Below are 18,319 nucleotides of genomic sequence, written 5' to 3'. Positions count from 1 at the left end.
TACACTGTGTTGTTATTTACTTGTCTGTGAGTGCCACAAGAGCCAGAATCCCCAGAGACAATGTTCAGTGCTTAGTACATGCTCTGTGAATGTCTTCTGAATGAAAAAAATTTAAAGGCATGCTATAAGTCCACAAGGATGTCCACTGGGCCACGGAAATACGCTTTCCTGGCAACTCAGCCAGCCTCAAAAGTCCATAGCAGCAAGGGGCCACTTTTGAGAGAAGCCTGTGCACACAACCGAGCACCTCCCATGTGCACTGAGGACACAAGATGAGACAGACAAGGTCTCTTCACTGGAGAAACTCTCAGTCTAATGAGGGAGACTATTAGGAACACAATAGCAAGGACAGATTGCTTCAGTACAAAGCTGTAAATGGTGACATAAGTGAAAACCAAACTGGGCTGCTTACCGGTGCTTACATACTAATCTCGTTGCTTTAGAAAATCTCACTAAACAAAGGTTTAGGAGAAAATGTGCATGAGAATGTTGAGCTATAACACTGTACAAGGTAATTGAAAAAGCAACAAAACTCTTCATGACTGGGAAAATACTCAAAAAAAAAAAAAAAAAAAGGAGACAAGTAATTGTTCTCCTCATGTATAGAAAACCATCACCCACAAGTAGACTTGGAATTATTCTATGTTACCTAAATGGGCAGAACCAGGTCTGACGGAGGAACTAAAAACACTTGAGGAAAGTCTAGCACAGTAAAATAAACAATGTCTAATATCAGAATGAATCATCTGGCATGATCATGAGTTCCCCACTGCTGGAGGTGTGCAAGCACACACTAGGGATTCTGAAGAGGGTTGAAGCTTAGCCTGTCAAACATTCTGAATTAAAACACAATGGATGAAATTCAAGTTCTTGACATACTGCTAACAAAGATTACATAGAGAGAATAGGTTGTAAATTGTACTCAATTTTTATTAGAATAACTGGAGAGTGGAGACAGACTTCTTTCTCTCCCACTCAAAAAACCTGTCAGAATAATAGCGAGAGGAACTTTACGTAGGATAGTCTTAATTATGTTCTAACTTACAAAGGAAACCTTTAACCAACTTCCATACTTTATTGATAATGCAATAGTTTTGTCAAAACAAGTAACCTCTTGGTTAAGAACTGCTGGCCTAAGGCGTTGTGCTAGACGGTTGCTAAGGTTTGTCCAACCAAAAGATCAGCCTAACCAGTGGCATCACTACGGTGGTGCAGGGAGGTTTGGACTGCATCAGGTGATACTGTCAGAGGGGGTGACACCAAGATGACTGTCCATAAAATTTTTGTGCAGTGTTTCAGCAGAAATATATTATTTTTTATAAAAATATCCCTGTAGTTGTAGTTAGCCCTGGTGGCACAGTGGTTAAGAGCTTGGCTGCTAACCACAAGGTTGGCAGTTTGAATCCACCAGCCATTCCATGGAAACCCTATGGGGCAGTTCTACGCTGTTCTATAGGCTCGCTATGAGTTGGAATCGATTCGACGGCATTAGGTTTGGTTTTTTGGGGGGTTTAATGTGCTCCAGTCAGAGCTATCATTATTAGTCAATTACAATGACGCTTTGGATAACATGATTTTGCCTGCATGTGTTACAAGCACACGCTGTTGTTGTTGCTTCTGCCAACAACATAGTCACTGATTTTGTCAAACTTTATGGTGTTTTAGCTACAGTATTGTGCTAACTAGCATGGGAGGGTGACACCATGTGTTATCACGCTGGGTGACACCCTAGCGATGCCACTGAGTCTAACCCTAAAATATCGTGGGCTAGAGCACCTGTGTGTGGGGCCTTTACTAATCTACACACGGGAATTCTGGCAAAGATGACAGGTACTGTTTTCTTCTGACAATCCCGTGGGGGATCAGAAGCCCGCACACAACCAAAGGTTAAAATGAAATGGACTTTACATGTCACACTAGAACCGCCTGGGGAAGTGGTAGCACATTGTGCAAAGCAATCGTGACCTCTCTTGTCTGAATAAGTACCGGCTGAGATAGCTCTTTTTGTAAAGGATCATCTCTGTCTGCTAACTGAGCTCTGAGACAGAAATGACATTTTGCATTACCAGCCTCTAGCAACAAAGCCGTTTTAAATCAGAAATGCTGTGAGATTGTGCAACACCAAATCGGATATTACAGAAACTGGAAAGTTCCTGTCTTCTCTGAAAATGCTAGAAGGGCCTCTCCAATTTCAGATCTTCATGGCCGCAGGAGCTGCGCTAGCTGCCCGTTGCATATTTTCATGACCATCAAAGTCCTTGTGAGTGGAAATGTTCTATTTCATACTATAGGATTTGTGATGAATTCTAGGTCACAGCTCAAGTTAAATTATAAAACTGAATGATTCTTTGGGACACCAAGGGCATTTGGAGATTGGGTCAATGTACAGAAAGATGTGGAAAAGCGGGACTTGATCTTCATCAAAAATCGCAAAGAAACAAACTCATACTTTCCTGCCACCACCACCCCTGTCTTCACATCACCAAGGTCATTTTTTCTACTATACAGGAGGAAGAAGCGTCATTGCTGCTTGGTTGCAAGGGTTCATGGGAGCAAACACTCTCCTTAAAAGATCTATAACCTTCTGGTTGGTGCAACCCCACCCCCCAACCTTGGTGCTATGGTTGTAGTATGCACTGCTCTTCTCTTTTTCACCTTCTGAAGCAGCAACTTGATCATCAAACACTTATCTGTGCCATCCACCCTTGTGCAAATTAAAGTTGGCTTACTCTCATGGCAGTTCCTTCTGTAAAACTGAGTAAAATGAAGTTTAACCTCCTTATGCATTCAAAGGAAGCCCTGGTGGTGTAGTGGTTAAGCGCTACAGTTGCTAACCAAAAGGTCAGCAGTTCGAATCCACCAGGCGCTCCTTGGAAACCCTTTGGAGCAGTTCTACTCTGTCCTATAGGATCACTGTGAGTCAGAATCAGCTCGACAGCAACGGGTTTGGGTTTTTTTGGTTTATGCATTCAAAAAACTTTATTGAGCCCGAATATGTGCTTTCTTGGTTTCTCAAGTTGATTTTACTTACATAAAAAATCGCATTTGCGTATGGATATGTTATTTACCAACTATTTCCAAATAAATGTAGAGACAAAGGCTCCATAAAAATTATGAAAACGAAGGTAATATATCCCAAGATCCTGCAACCAACCCTTTTTTCCTTCTCTCTTTTTCACTCTAAACTTCTACCTAGAATATAAAATGCACTTTTATGATTATAATTGCCACCTAAAATCTACATCATGAGTCTGTATATCTGTGCTGAATTTCAGACCTGTATGTCTAACTTCTAACAGGTCATCACCTTCAGAAGTCTGGCAAGAAATCAGATTCATGATGCCCCAAACCAGACTTCATCATTTGACAACCCCCAGCCCCTCCTATTTACCTTCCCCTATTCAAAAAAAAAAAAAATTTTTTTTTATTCCCACACCCACCAACAAACCTGCTCCCCTCCACGTACCCCCAGTCTTAGTTGGTGGTACCACCATCTGCCCATCAGAAACATTGCTACCCCATAGGAGCCCTTTTCCTTCATCTTCCTCATTACATCAGACAGCAAATCCCATTGACTGAACTTCCCAAAGAGTCCTTACAACTTTTTTTTCCTTTCATTCCCAGAGTCACCACTGAGACCTCAGCAACTCTCAGCTAGACTATTTCACTGGTTGGGATCTTGACCTCCAGCTAAACAACCCCTGCATGAGCTTTCTAAAACACAAATCGAATCACGCTCAAACCTTACTCAAAATCCTTCATCACCTCTGGAATAAAACCCAGTCTTTGGAGGGATCTGACTCCTGTTTTAACACTGCAGCTGTATTTTCTTCCTCCCACTGCATTTAATCTATGCTTTAGGTCTACCCATCTTTAGTAATTCCTATGTATCATATCAGTTATTGCCACCCTATCTTTGCCCTTATTGTCTTCTCTGCCTGAAATCTTTTCCACTTTGTAAATCCTATGAACTCTTATCTGTGTGTCAAAACCAACTTCACGTGCATCGTCCTTCTAGAAGCCTCTCCTGACCCTTGGTTTTGCTGCATGTTATACTTCCATCTTCTATTAATCTTATTTCATTATTGTCACTAGGACTTCCCTATTAAACCATGAACTTGTTGAAGGCAGGGATTTTGTCTTATTTTTCTCTACCTCCTCAGTTTTGGGCACTGTGCCTGGCATACAGTGGGAGCTCCGTAAGTGCTTGTTGAGATGACTCTTTGAAAACGTAAAGTTTACAAAGAGTAAAAATGTAAACTAGGCTTGCAAGGGGGAGGAATGGGGGCAGGAAGGCTTTTTTTTAAACCATCGACAACTTTTCTAGTCCTTCAAAGGTGGAGATTTGGAGTCACTTCTGAAGGTACACTGGAACTTTTTTCTGAAAAAGTTAAATGAGCCTTTATGCAAAGTGAAGCTATGATCTTTGACTGCAATGGAAAACTTATAGAGGCAATGAGAAGCTGAACTGCTCTGTAGGAAAATATAAAAGGTAGACTTTATTGAGTCTCTGGGTGATGCAAACAGTTAATGAGCTTGGCTGCTAACAGAAAGTTTGGAGGTTCAAGTCCACCCAGAGGAACCACAAAAGAAAGGCCTGGCAATCTACTTCCAAAAAAAAAAATAAACCATTGAACTTTGGAGCCCATTTCTACCCTGATACACATCAGAGTTGACTTGATGGCAACTGGTGGTAGTGGTAGATTTACTGATGACAAAGAGGCATACCCAAGATTAATATGGTATTGAGAGACTGAGAGTGAGGAGGAATGGGTGTTCCCCTGGGTGTTAGCAGAGTAAGGGTCTGGACCTGTGGGAGGGAGGAACTGGACAAGACCACTCCTCTTGTGGGGAAGCAAACCAGCCCAGCAGCAGGGCCCCAGGCAGGTGGTCAGGAGAGGGATGGCCAAGAGGGATCCTTGTGGAAGAGCATGGCCAAAGAACCTGACACATTTGAGGTCCAGTTTTAAGGTGCCCCCAGCTTCTGTGTCATTCCCCTTGTTACCCTATCCTTCAGTAAACTTTCTTAAATGCCACAGCCCCATCTTAGTGGAGCTTTGGGGAGTTAATACAGTGACCAGTGCCCACTGTCACAGAGTAAGCACACTGTCCTCCAAAATAGTCTAAAACGCAGGCAGAATTTATTACCCACCTGGCAAAGGAAATGTGCACTCCTTAAGAAACATCAGTGAGCCTCCCCCAAATAGAAAATGAAAGGGGCAGATGTAACATGGAGAACGGGAAGTTTTTTCCAAATTCCTGACTGGTTCAAAAGTGGATTGTAAAGTCTCTCTTAAGATAGGCTACATTTCTGGTTTTGTATCACTGGAGCATGGTTCTCAAACAGGTCTGGAAAGGGCTGCAGAAGGCTGTGGAGGTGCCCGTGTCGCACAGTGAGAAAATATGAATGAGCATGCTCAAGGCTTGGTGAAAGTTTTCCTTAACATCCCCGTTGGAGTAAAGCAGTACACAGGTAGCTTATAACCGTATGGGTTTTGACACAGATAGAAAATGGCCACAGTCTGAGGCCAAGGTGGCAAGCCACAACCAGGGTGAATTTCGAAATGTGCCAGTGGTCCTGAGAGATTCCAGGGCAGCCTAATAGAATCCTAAGGGCTCAGTTGACAGATATTTGGCTATTAAAGGAGAAAGACACCTGAACCTGGAACAACTAGAGATCTTAAACAAAAAAACCCAGTGCCATCGAGTCGATTCCAACTCATAGCGACCCTATAGGACAGCTTGGGGTTACGTAAATGTTACCATCATCCTCCCAAAAAGTTGCAGTTAACCTCTAAATCCAGTTCTTCCTTAGAACGCGTGATATTGACTCTGCCTTTGTATCAGCTGAACTCAAGGAAAACATCACATGAGAATTAGAGGTGGGAAATTGGCTCTATTCCGCATAAAGAAGGTAGTGCACTGAGTTACACACTAAAACCCACAGATGCTGGTTTTGTCTATTTAAGCAATGTAAGGCTTCCATGCTTTTATTTTTTTTAGAAATTTTCCTTGCTATGAAAAATTACCACAGACATATTGTTCATTTTTTTTTTTTCAAAGCAATTGAAATTGTACATGGTGGGGAGGTTTTTAATTAGTCTATTCCAAGCAGAACTGTGTGTGCTCACTGCAGTAGGAACCTAATAAATTACTTCAGAACCTCAATTGGAGGCTTTGTATGGGAAAATACTCATGAGTTTGCACCAGCCAGAGGCTTCCTGTGAAGGGCCTTGGAAGCATACTGCTTCCAAGGTGTAGATCAAGTTGCTTGGAGCAGAATTTTGGGGGCAGTGAAAACAAGCAGACGTGGGTGGTGAGGGAAGCCACACGTAACCGACCAGCAGTGTCTGGGGACAAAAGAACTTTTGGAAACCCCGTACCAGCCCCTGCTGCCCACTCCACGCTTTGCTGTTTATAAAGCTCTTTGCCTGCCCAAAAAGGCATTTCAGTTTTCAGATCATCCCAGTGGCAATTTTTTAAGTGTGGAGAAATCAGATGCTTGGTAAACACGTGTCCCAGACTAGTAAGAAGATGTTTATAGTGTCCCATTTAGATGTAGATAGATTAACTGATTGATAGGTAGATGAATAGATAGATAAGAGGTATATAAAATGAGAGGGCAAAAATGTTATTAGCCCAGCTGATAAGACAATTCCTGTCTAATGGAGCATTAAAAAAAAAATTTAAAAGTTGCCGTTGAGTCAATTTCGACTCATAGCAACCCTATAGGACAGAGTACAACTGCCCCATAGGCTTCCCAAGTAGTGGCTGGTGGTTTCAAACTGCTGACATTTTGCTTAGCAGCCAAGCCCCTTAAACACTGTACCACCAGGACCCCTAATGGAGCATAGTATTTGATAATTGATAAGTTACTTGGAGTAAGAGGTAAGAGCCCAACAGACACACTCTTATGATTAAAAGATGGTCCCCAAACTGCTTTTTAGGGAGAGAGAGGCCTGCTGATTTCAGGATTCTGTTGTTGTTTGGTAAATAAGTTTCTTTGACACTCCTGGAGTAGAATTCCTCTGCAAAAGAAAGGGTTAAAAATTTGAAACGGGGGGTGAAAGATTCACGGAGAAAGGGATGAGAAAATAAAGCCTTGGATGGGGCCTTGGATGGTGGAAAGGAAAGGCATATCTTAGGAGAAGGAAACAGAGGTGTCTAATGGGATTTTGAAGTTATTTGCTGGAGGAAAATTCCTCCCTCCATCTTCCCTAGACCCCAGAAGCAGACCCTGAGACTAGAATTTGTGTGCAACGGGGTTACTAAGGAAGTTCTCCCAAGGGAGACCAGTAAGGAGTGGCGGCGACAGGACAGGGAAGAGGAAAGACTCAAACAAACTTGTGATTGCAGACAAAGTCCTTCAGCCTGATCCTGAAGGGGAGCTCTGTAGTGTAAGACACCTCAGGGATGTCCCAGTTAGGGGCCCAGGAGCTGGGATTCCATACTCCTGAACTTCTCAGTCAGTGGTCAGGGGTGCGGTAGGGGAGGAGGCAGAGCAATGAGATAAACTCCCAGGCTTCATTGGCCTGAGGGCAGACCTCTGGAGAAGAGCTTTTGGGTGCTAACCTTTATAAGTCAAAGAAGAGAGGGAGGTAGGAAGGAGCACAAAATGGTAAAAGGTGACCTGAGATCTGGTAGAACATTGATACTGTCCCCTGGAAAAATCTTTAATAAGTCTACATTTGCTCACCAATGCTTTGTATAAGTCAATCCTTCATGATAATAAATGAGAAACTGGCATACACATCCAGGTCAGATCTGCAGTTGGTAAAAGCAGAGACTATGCCTGTGGGTGCAGAGAATGGGGAACACTGGAACTCATTTCACAAAGATATTGTGCATACGAGTGAAGTTATACTACTGATGCAATATCAAAATGGAATTTCTGACATCAGATCTTGCTTTTCATGTGGTAGGTGCATGTACTCACATCTCTGATCATTTCTGCTAATAAAACATCCATGGCTCCTCATTGCCCACATAACACATGCAGGTATTCCAGATCCTCTACAATCTCGCTCCAGCCTTTCCTTCCAGCTTTATTTGACCAAACACCTGCCACATGCTGCTGCCCATCCACACCCCATACTGTCTTTGCACAGTAGCCACCAACTAAACTTTAACGTGCACCAGGCGCGGGGCTAATAGAGGTTAACCAGTTGCCAGTGACTCATAGGGATCCTATAGGACAGATTAGACAGATTAGAACTGCCCCCATGGGGTTTCCAAGGAGTGTCTGGTAGATTCAAACTGTCAACCTTTTTGATTAGTAGCTGTAGCTCTTAACCACTGTGCCACCAGGCCTCCTAGTGTGGGTTATGGCTATCATTTAATCCTAACAATATCTCCAAGCCTTAGGTGCTAGTTTCTTTTTTTCACAGGTAAAGAAACTGCATCCTGATGAGGTAAAGTCCAAGTTCTCTAAGCAAGTAAGAGATGGAGCTGGGATTTGGACCCAGGTTTGGGCGACTGCAGGGGCAGTGCTTTTAGACACTGTGAGATTCTGCCTCCACAGACATTCTTCTTCTAAAGCCTCTTCCATCATTTCAGAATGTCAGTGCCCTACCATTTTCCAAGGCCTGGTTCAAATGCCATATCCTCCCCTCAAAGCTGTTTAAATTAGTTAGATAAGTTAGGCAGAACTCTTGGAGGCAAGGGAAGATATCTAAATACAGGGAAGGAATTGTATTGGTTTGTCTGGTTGAGAAGAATATGGCAATGGCTTATGTGTTTGAAGGGGGAGCTGTGGTAGCCAGGGCCTAAAAGAAGGACTTAATGCAGCTAGAATTCTCTCTCTACCTTAACCTTTCACCTTACATCCTCCCAGTTTAATAACTTCAGCAGTCCAAGACGTCTCTCTCACCGTGTATTTTTCAACACATGGAAGGGCTTTGATTGGCCTTGTTTCACTCATGAGCTTACCCCTTCTCTAGTCACAGAGTCCAAGACAGTAGAGTATTAGGCCCCACCAGGCCAAGGAAGCTGGGCTGTTACCACAAGGAGTGAGGGGTGCGGGGGGAGAAAAGCATTCCGGACAGTTCACAGCATTAGCTGCAGGGGCCTGAGGACTAATGGCTCCACACATGCCACCTAGCCACCCACAACAGGGGTCCAAGAATAAGTGGTACTTCCCAGTCCTTACAGCCAACAGCATTGGGTGCCCATAGTCTGGCTGCAAAACCCATCCACCTACGCTCTTTAGGGAACAGGAACGTGCTTTCCTCTCAGATACTCAGGGGCAGCTGTCAGCCCCCTCCCCTGCTCAGCCATGACCTCCTACTGCAGCCAGGTACCTGTGCCTACTCCAATCACCCATGCTCATCTAGAACTGTAGGTAAGAGACTACACCACACACTTGGTGACCAACTACCTGGACACCTGAGATGAATCCATACAAGAAAAGTAAACAAACTCCTGGGCTCACATACCTAGTAACAGTTCTAACCACCTGGTGACAGGGCTTTACAGCTTCAAAGCCACCAATAATCAAACTAGCTCACACGACCAGCCTATTTGGGCGTATCAAAACAAGAAGCCAAGACACAGTAAGCAAACGTAAATAAATATAACAACATGGATGGCTCGGAGACAACAGTCAATATCAAATCACATAAAGAGGCAAACCATGATGGCTTCAGCAAGCACCCAAAACAAAGAATCAAGAAACGTTCTGGAAAAAGATAATTTTGTGGAATTACCAGAGGTAGAATTCAAAAGATTAATACACAAAGCTCTCGAGATCAGGAGGGAGATCAGGCAAAATGGAGAACAAGCCAAGGAACACATGGAAAAAGCAATAGAGGAACTTAAGAAGGTTATACAAGAGCATAATAACAAATTTAAAAGGCTGCAGGAATTCACAGAGAAACAGCAAACAGGAATCCAAAAGATTAACAATAAAATTTCAGAATTAGACAACTCGATAGAAAGTCGTAGGAGCAGAATTGAGGCAATGGAAGTCAGAATTAGTGAGATTGAAGGTAAAGCACTTGACACCAATTTATTTGAGGAAAAATCAGATAAAAGAATTTTTAAAAAATGACAAAGCCCTAAGAACTATGTGGGACTCTATCAAGAGGAATAACCTACGAGTAATTGGAGTATCAGAACGGGGGGTATATCAGAAAATACAGAGAGAATTGTTGAAGATTTGTTGGCAGAAGTCTTCCTTGATATCATGAAAGATGAGAAAATATCTATCCAAGAAGCTCATCAAACCCCACACAAGGTAGATCTCAAAAGTCACCAAGGTGCTCGCTTCGGCAGCACATATACTAAAATTGGAACAATACAGAGAAGATCAGCATGGCCCCTGCGCAAGGATGACACGCAAATTCGTGAAGCATTCCATATTTTTAATACATGGAAGGTCAGCTCAACTGGACTGGACCAAAAGCAAAGAAGTTTCAGGGATAAAATGAAGCTTTAAAGGTCAGCGGAGCAAGGGCGGGGGTTTGGGGAACATGGTTTAAGGGGACTTCTAAGTCAATTGGCAAAATAATTCTATTATGAAAACATTCTGCATCCCACTTTGAAATGTGGCGTCTGGGGTCTTAAATGCTAACAAGCGGCCATCTAAGATGCATCAATTGGTCTCAACCCACCTGGAGCAAAGGAGAACGAAGAACACCAAGGTCACACGACAACTAAGAGCCCAAGAGACAGAAAGGGCCACGTGAACCAGAGACCTACATCATCCTGAGATCAGAAGAACTAGTTGGTGCCCGGCCACAATCGACGACTGCCCTGACAGGGAGCACAACAGAGAACCCCTGAGGGAGCAGGAGATCAGTGGGATGCAGACCCCAAATTCTCATAAAAAGACCATACTTAATGGTCTGACTGAGACTAGAGGAATCCCGGCGGTCATGGTCCCCAAACCTTCTGTTGGCACAGGACAGGAACCATCCCCGAAGACAACTCATCAGACATGAAAGGGACTGGACAGTGGGTAGGTGAGAGATGCTGACGAAGAGTGAGCTAATTATATCAAGTGGTCACTTGAGACTGTGTTGGCATCTCCTGTCTGGAGGGGGGATGGGAGGATAGAGAGAGTTGGAAGCTGGCAAAATTGTCACGAAAGGAGAGACTGGAAGGGCTGACTCATTAGGGGGAGAGCAAGTGGGAGTATGGAATAAGGTGTATATAAACTTATATGTGACAGTCTGACTTGATTTGTAAATGTTCACTTGAAGCTCAATAAAAGTTAATTAAAAAAAAAAAGTCACCAAGACATACCATAATCAAACTTGCCAAAACCAAAGATAAAAAGAGAATTTAAGAGTAGGTAGGGATAAACTAAAAGTCATCTACAAAGAAGAGTTAATAAGACTAAGCTGGGACTACTCAGCAGAAGCCATGAAGGCAAGAAGGCAATGATATGACATATAGAAAGCCTTGAAGGGAAAAAAAACTGCCAGCCAAGAATTATATATCCAGCAAAACTGTCTCTCAAATATGATGGCGAAACTAGGGCATTTCCAGATAAACAGAAGTTTAGGGAATTAAAAAAAAACTACAAGAAATACTAAAGGGAGTCCTCCAGTTAGAAAATCAGTAACATCAGATAACAACCCAAGACTAGAACACGGGACAGAACAACCAGATATCAACCCAGATAGGGAAGTCACAAATAAATCAAAGCTAAAACACTGAAAATAGGGGAACATCAACATGTAAAAGATGACAACATTAAAACAAAACAGAGGGACTAAATAATGTACATTCTCTCATATGGGGACGAAGTCAAGATGATATAAAGAAATCAAAGACTGGTTTAAACATAGAAAAACAGAGGTAAATTAAAGTAACCACAAAAGAAACTAACAATCCTACACATCAAAAGAAAAATGTGAAGACTCAGCAAATAAAAAGTCAACAACAATGAAACAGATGAAAAGAAAATACATAAAGAAAAATGACTCAGCACAAAATTAAGTGGAACAAAGAAACTGTCAACAACACACACATAAAAAATACATCAAAATGACAGCACTAAACTCATAAAAAAAAAAACTCATACCTATCAATAATTACAATGAATGTAAATGGACTAAATGCGCCAAGAAAAAGACAAGAGAGTGGCAGAATGGATTAAAAAAACATGATCCATCTAAATGCTGCCTGCAAGAGATACACCTTAGAATCAAAGACACAAACTAAAACTCAAGAATGGGAAAAAATAATATCAAGCAAACAACAATCAAAAAAGAGCAGGAGTGGCAATATTAATCTCTGACAAAATAGTCTTTAAAGCAAATTCTACCACAAAATATAAGAAAGAACACTATTTAATGATTAAAGGGTCAATACACCAGGAGGACATAACCATAATAAATATTTATGCACCCAATGACAGGGCTTCAAAATACATAAAACAAACTCTAACAGCATTGAAAAGAAATAGACAGCTCCACAATAACAGTAGGAGACTTCAACATACCACTTTTGGTGAAGGACAGAACATCCAGAAAGAAGCTCAATAAAGACACAGTATATCTAAATGCCACAATCAACCAACTTGATCTCATAGACATATACGGAACACCCCACCATCAGCAGCCAAGTATACCTTCTTTTCCAACACACATGGAACATTCTCCAGATTACACCACATATTAAGTCATAAAGTAAGCCTTAGCAGAATCTAGAACATGAAAATATTACAAAGCATTTTCTCTGATCATAAAGCCATAAAAGTGGAAATCAATAACAGAAAAAGCAAGGGAAAAAAATCAAACACATGGAAACTGAACAACACCTTGCTCAAAAACTACTAGGTTATAGAAGAAATTAAGGATAGAATAAAGAAATTCATAGAATTAAATGAGAATGAAAACGCATCCTACCAGAACCTTTGGGACACAGCAAAACTAGTGCTCAGAGGTCAATTTATAGCAATAAATGCACACATCCAAAAAGAAGGGTCAAAATCAAAACATCAACCCTATGACTCGAACAAATAGAAAGAGAGTAACAAAAGAGGACCTCAGGCACCAGAAGAAAGCAAATAATAAAAATTAGAGCAGAATTAAATGAAATAGAGAATAGAAAAACAATTCAAAGAGTTAACAAGACCAAAAGCTGGTTCTTTGAAAAGATCAGCAACATCGATAAACCACTGGCCAAATGGAAAAAAAAAAAACAGGAGAGGCAGGAAATAACCCGAATAAGAAATGAGATGAGCGATATCACAACAGACCCAACTGAAATTAAAAGAATCATAACAGAATACTATGAAAAAATGTACTCTAACAAATTTGAAAACCTAGAGGAAGTGGACAAATTTCTAGAAACACACTACCTACCTACACTAACACAGAGGTAGAACAACTAAATAAACCCACAACCAAAGAAGAGATTGAAAAGGTAATTTTAAAACTCTCAATTAAAAAAAAAAAAGCCCTGGCCCTGATAGCTTCACTGGAGAATTCTACCAAACTTTCAGAGAATAGTTAACACCAATACTACTAAAGATATTTCAGAGCATAGAAAAGGATGGAATACTCCCAAACTTATTCTTTGAAGCCAGCATAACCCTGATAACAAAACCAAGTAAAGACACCACAAAAAAAGAAAATTACAGACCAATATCCCTCATGAACATAGACACAAAAATCCTCAACAAAATTCTAGCCAATAGAATTCAACAACATATCAAAAAAATAATTCACCATGACCAAGTGGAATTCATACTAGATATGCAGAGATGGTTCAACATTGCAAAAACAATCAGTGTAATCCATCAAATAATTAAAACACAAGAACCACATGATCTTATCAATTGATGCAGAAAAGGCATTTGACAAAGTCCAACACTTATTCATGATAAAAACTCTCAGCAAAATAGGAATAGAAGGGAAATTTCTCAACATAATAAAGGGCAGTTATACAAAGCCAACAGCCAACATCATCCTAAATGGAGAGAGTCCAAAAGCATTCCCCTTGAGAACGAGAAACAGACAAGAATGCCCTTTTTTACCACGCTTATTCAACATCGTGCTGGAGGTCCTAGCCAGAGCAGTTAGGCTAGAAAAAGAAATAAAGGGCATCCAAATTGGTAAGGAAGAAATAGAACTATCTCTACTTGCAGATGATATGATCTTATAAACAGAAAACCCTAAAGAATTAATATGAAAACTACTGGAACTAATAGAAGAGTTCAGCAAAGTATCAGGATAAAAGATAAACATAGAAAAGTCAGTTGGATTCCTCTACACCAACAAAGAGAACTTCCAAGAGGGAATCATCAAATCAATACCATTTACAATAGCCCCCAAGAAGATAAAATACTTAGGAATAAATCTAACCAGAGATGTAAAAGAACTATACAAAGAAAACTACAAGACACTACTGCAAGAAACCAAAAGAGACCTACATAAGTGGAAAAAAACATACCTTGCTCATGGGTAGTAAGACTCAACATTGTGAAAATGTTGATTCTACTCAAAGGAATCTACAGATAAAATGCAATCCCGATCCAAATTCCAAAGGCATCTTTAATGAGATGGAGAAACAAATCACCAACTTCATATGGAAAGGGAAGAGGCCCTGGGTAAGTAAAGCATTACCAAAGAAGAAGAACAAAGTGGGAGGCCTTGCACTGCCTGATTTTAGAACCTATTATACTGCCATGGTAGTCAAAACAGCCTGGTACTGGTACAACAACAAATCATAGATCAATGGAACAGAATTGAAAATCCAAACATAAATTCATCTACCTATGAGCAGCTGGTATTTGACAAAGGCCCAAAGCCCATTAAATGGGTAAAAGACAGTCTCTTTAACAAATGGTGCTGCCATAATTGGATATTCATCAGCAAAAAAATGAAACAAGACCCATACCTCACACCAAAATATAAAATCTAAAAAGATAAAGATCATGGAAGAAAAAATAGGGACAACACTAGGAGCCCTAATACATGGCATAAACTGAATACAAAACATTACTAACAATGCACAAACACCAGAAGAGAAACTAGATAAGTGGGAGCTCCTAAAGACTTCGCCAAAAGAGTAAAAAGACAACCTACAAACTGGGAAAAAATTTGTGGCTACAACATATCCAGTTAGGGCCTAATCTCTAAAATCTACAAGATACTGCAAAACCTCAACAACAAAAAGACAGCCCATTTAAAAAATGGGCAAAGGATATGAACAGGCACTTCACCAAAGAAGACGTTCAGGCAGCTAACGGACACATGAGGAAATGTTCACAATCATTAGCCATTAGAGAAATCAAAACCACAATGAGATACCATCTCACCCCAACAAGGCAAGCATTAATCCAAAAAACACAAAATAGTAAATGCTGGAGAGATCGTGGAGAGACTGGAACACTTATACGCTGCTGATGGGAATGTAAAATTGTACAACCACTTTGGAAATTGATCTGGCACTTCCATTAAAAAGCTAGAAATATAAGTACCATACAATTCAGCAATCTGACTTCTTGGTATATACCCTAGAGAAATAAGAGCCATCACACGAATAGATATATGCATACCCATGTTCATTGCAGCACTATTCACAATAGCAAAAAGATGGAAACAACCTAGGTGACCATCAACAGACGAATGAATAAATGAATTACCATGTATTCACACAATGGAATACTATGCATCGATAAACAACAATGATGAATCTGAGAAACACCTCATAACAAGGATGAATCTGGAAGGCATTATGCTGAGTGAAATTAGTCAGTCACAAAAGGACAAATATTGTATGAGACCACTATTATAAGAACTCAAGAAAAGGTTTAAACGCAGAAGAAAACATTCTTTAATGGTTATGAGGGTGGAGATGGAGGGAGAGGAGTATTCACTAACTAGATAGTAGACAAGAATTATCTTAGGTGAAGGGAAGGACAATACACGATATAGGGGAAGTCAGCACAACTGGACTCAGCCAAGAGCTAAGAAGTTTCCTGAATACACCCAAACACTTTGAGGGACAGAGTAACAGAGCTGAGTGGTCTGGGGACCATGGTTTCAGGGGACACCCAGGCCAATTGGCATAACAAAGTTTATTAAGAAAATGTTCTGCATCCCACTTTGGTGAGTGGTGTCTGGGGTCTGAAAAGCTAGCGAGCACCCATCTAAGATGCATCAATTTGTCCCAACCCACCTGGAGCAAAAGAGAATGAAGGCACTAGGAAAATACCAGCCCAAGGGACTGAAAGGGCCACATAAACCAGAGAGTCCATCAGCCTGAGACCAGAAGAACTAGACGGTGCCCGGCTACCAAGAATGACCACCCTGACAGGGAACACAACAGAGTCCTTGACGGAGCAGGAGAAAAGTGGTGTGCAGAACTCAAATTCTAATAAAAAGACCAAACTTAATGGTCTGACTGAGACTGGAGGGACCCCAGAAGACACGTCCCCTAAACTCTCTGTTAGCCAAAAACTAAAACCATTCCCAAAGCCAGCTCTTCAAAGATTAGACTGGACTATAAGACATAAAATAATGCTTGTGAAGAGTGTGCTTCTTAGCTTGAGTAGATACATAAGACTAATTGGGTAGCACCTGTCCAGAGGTGAGATGAGAAGGCAGGAAGGGACAGGAACTGGTTGAATGGATATGGGAAATCCAGGGTGGAAAGGAGGAGTGTGTTGTCACATTATAGGGATAGCCACTAGGGTCAGATAAGAAAGTATATATAAATTTTTGCACAAGAAACTAACTTGAGCTGTAAACTTTCACTTAAAGCACAGTAAATTAAATTGAAAAACTTATCTAATACAGAATCCAAACATATAAAACAGATTTTAAAAAGAGAGCTCTTCTGTTTGAAGCAGGTGTAAAAGGACTGGAGAATTAACCACATCTCTCCTCCTCCCTGCCCCCCTCACTAGCATGGCCAACCCTGATACAGCCTCATGGGAGATGGTAGCCATCTTCTATTTTTAATTTGTCCAGAGTCTCTTCTGATGACGGAATCTACCTCTTCTTCTGGGGGACAACTGAACACACACACACACACAGGGCCTAACTCCAGCCTCCAGCTCTAGAGATGGGAATGTGACCCAGATATGGCCAAGCAGAGTCACCGTGAATGGTTCAGGAATGAGCACAGCACTAAGTCAGGGCCAATCAAACTTTTTACTGAAAATACCAGGAAAGAGGCTGCTCTTGGTTCAAGGTTGCTAAATTAGGAGAGATAAAGCCTGGAGCTGCTGTTGGCCATTTTTGCTGCCTTATAGGGATAGCCCGATTGAGAATAAAGCTCCAAAACACAGGAGAGATGAATTAAAAGACAAGGGTGAGGGGAACAGGGAGGAGGTGACTGATAACATGATTTGAGCGCTGGATCCAGAAATACCTGATGCTAATCTTACCCCTGGATTTTTCTGGATAGTTTGAAACGTACTTATGCTGTTTTTAATTGAAAGACTCATAACAGGGTTCTATGGAAACATAGTTTGAAAACCTCTGTAGTAGATGCTCTCTAAGGCCCCTTGCCCTTTTACGCAGATCCTTCGGCTTCTCACCTTTTGCTCCTGTAGCACAGTAACGGAAAATGCATTGGTTTCTCTGAAATTACAGAGTATCTGGTGACCACAGAGGACACCAGGAAAGTGACTACGGATGTACAGAAGCTCGCTTATGATTGACATTTGATATTTGCTTGAAGGCAACCTGGACTCTCCATTTCTCATCCGGAGCAAGAATTGCGCTTTGTGGACAGGAAACTGTTAACACATCAACTCTATACTGAAAAGTGATATGTCTGCTATAGGAAGAACCACATCAACAGGCTTTTAAAAATGTTGTCAACTGTGAAGTGGGAGGAGCAGGGAATAAGGTAGAACCCCCATTTGGAGAGAAGAAAAGTAAGAGACTGACCAACCAAATCTGATCAGCTAGGTGTGCTGGCATCTGCCATTCTCTTAGCAAAACCCAGCTCATAGCTCCACAGAAGGGTGACCTCTCAGGCATTTCTAGACATGCTTTAGGGACTGGGAGCAAACCCTGAAGCTTTTTAGCCATGTTGACTCCCAGTGGTTAAGCACTCGCCTGCTAAACAAAAGTTCAGAGGTTCAAACCCACCAGCCACTCCTCAGGAGAAGGATGTGGCAATCTGCTTCTATTAAGATTACATCTTGGAAGTGCAATAGGGTGGTTCTACTCTGTCCTGTGGGGTCAGTATGAGTCAGAATTGACTCTACAGCAACAGGTTTTATGTTGACTCCTGGGGCAGTGGTGGTTCAGTGGTAGAATTCTCACCTTCCTTGCAGGAAATCCGATTAGATTCTCAGCCAATGCGCCCCATGTGCAGCCACCAACTGTCTGTCAGTGGAAGCTTGCAT

The 18,319-nt window shown here is 41.4% G+C and overlaps 1 non-coding gene across 1 annotated transcript; it reads left to right on the top strand.

Moving 5' to 3' along the window:
• Positions 1–10,256: 10,256 nt before the first annotated feature.
• LOC111749923 (U6 spliceosomal RNA) lies at positions 10,257–10,363 on the top strand. Its single transcript, XR_002785094.1, has one exon. It is a non-coding gene; the product is annotated as a U6 spliceosomal RNA (small nuclear RNA).
• The last annotated feature ends 7,956 nt before the right edge of the window (positions 10,364–18,319 follow it).

Source organism: Loxodonta africana, chromosome 9 (assembly GCF_030014295.1).
Source record: "Loxodonta africana isolate mLoxAfr1 chromosome 9, mLoxAfr1.hap2, whole genome shotgun sequence".
NCBI lineage: Eukaryota > Metazoa > Chordata > Mammalia > Proboscidea > Elephantidae > Loxodonta > Loxodonta africana.
This window is presented reverse-complemented; position numbering and strand designations above follow the sequence as displayed.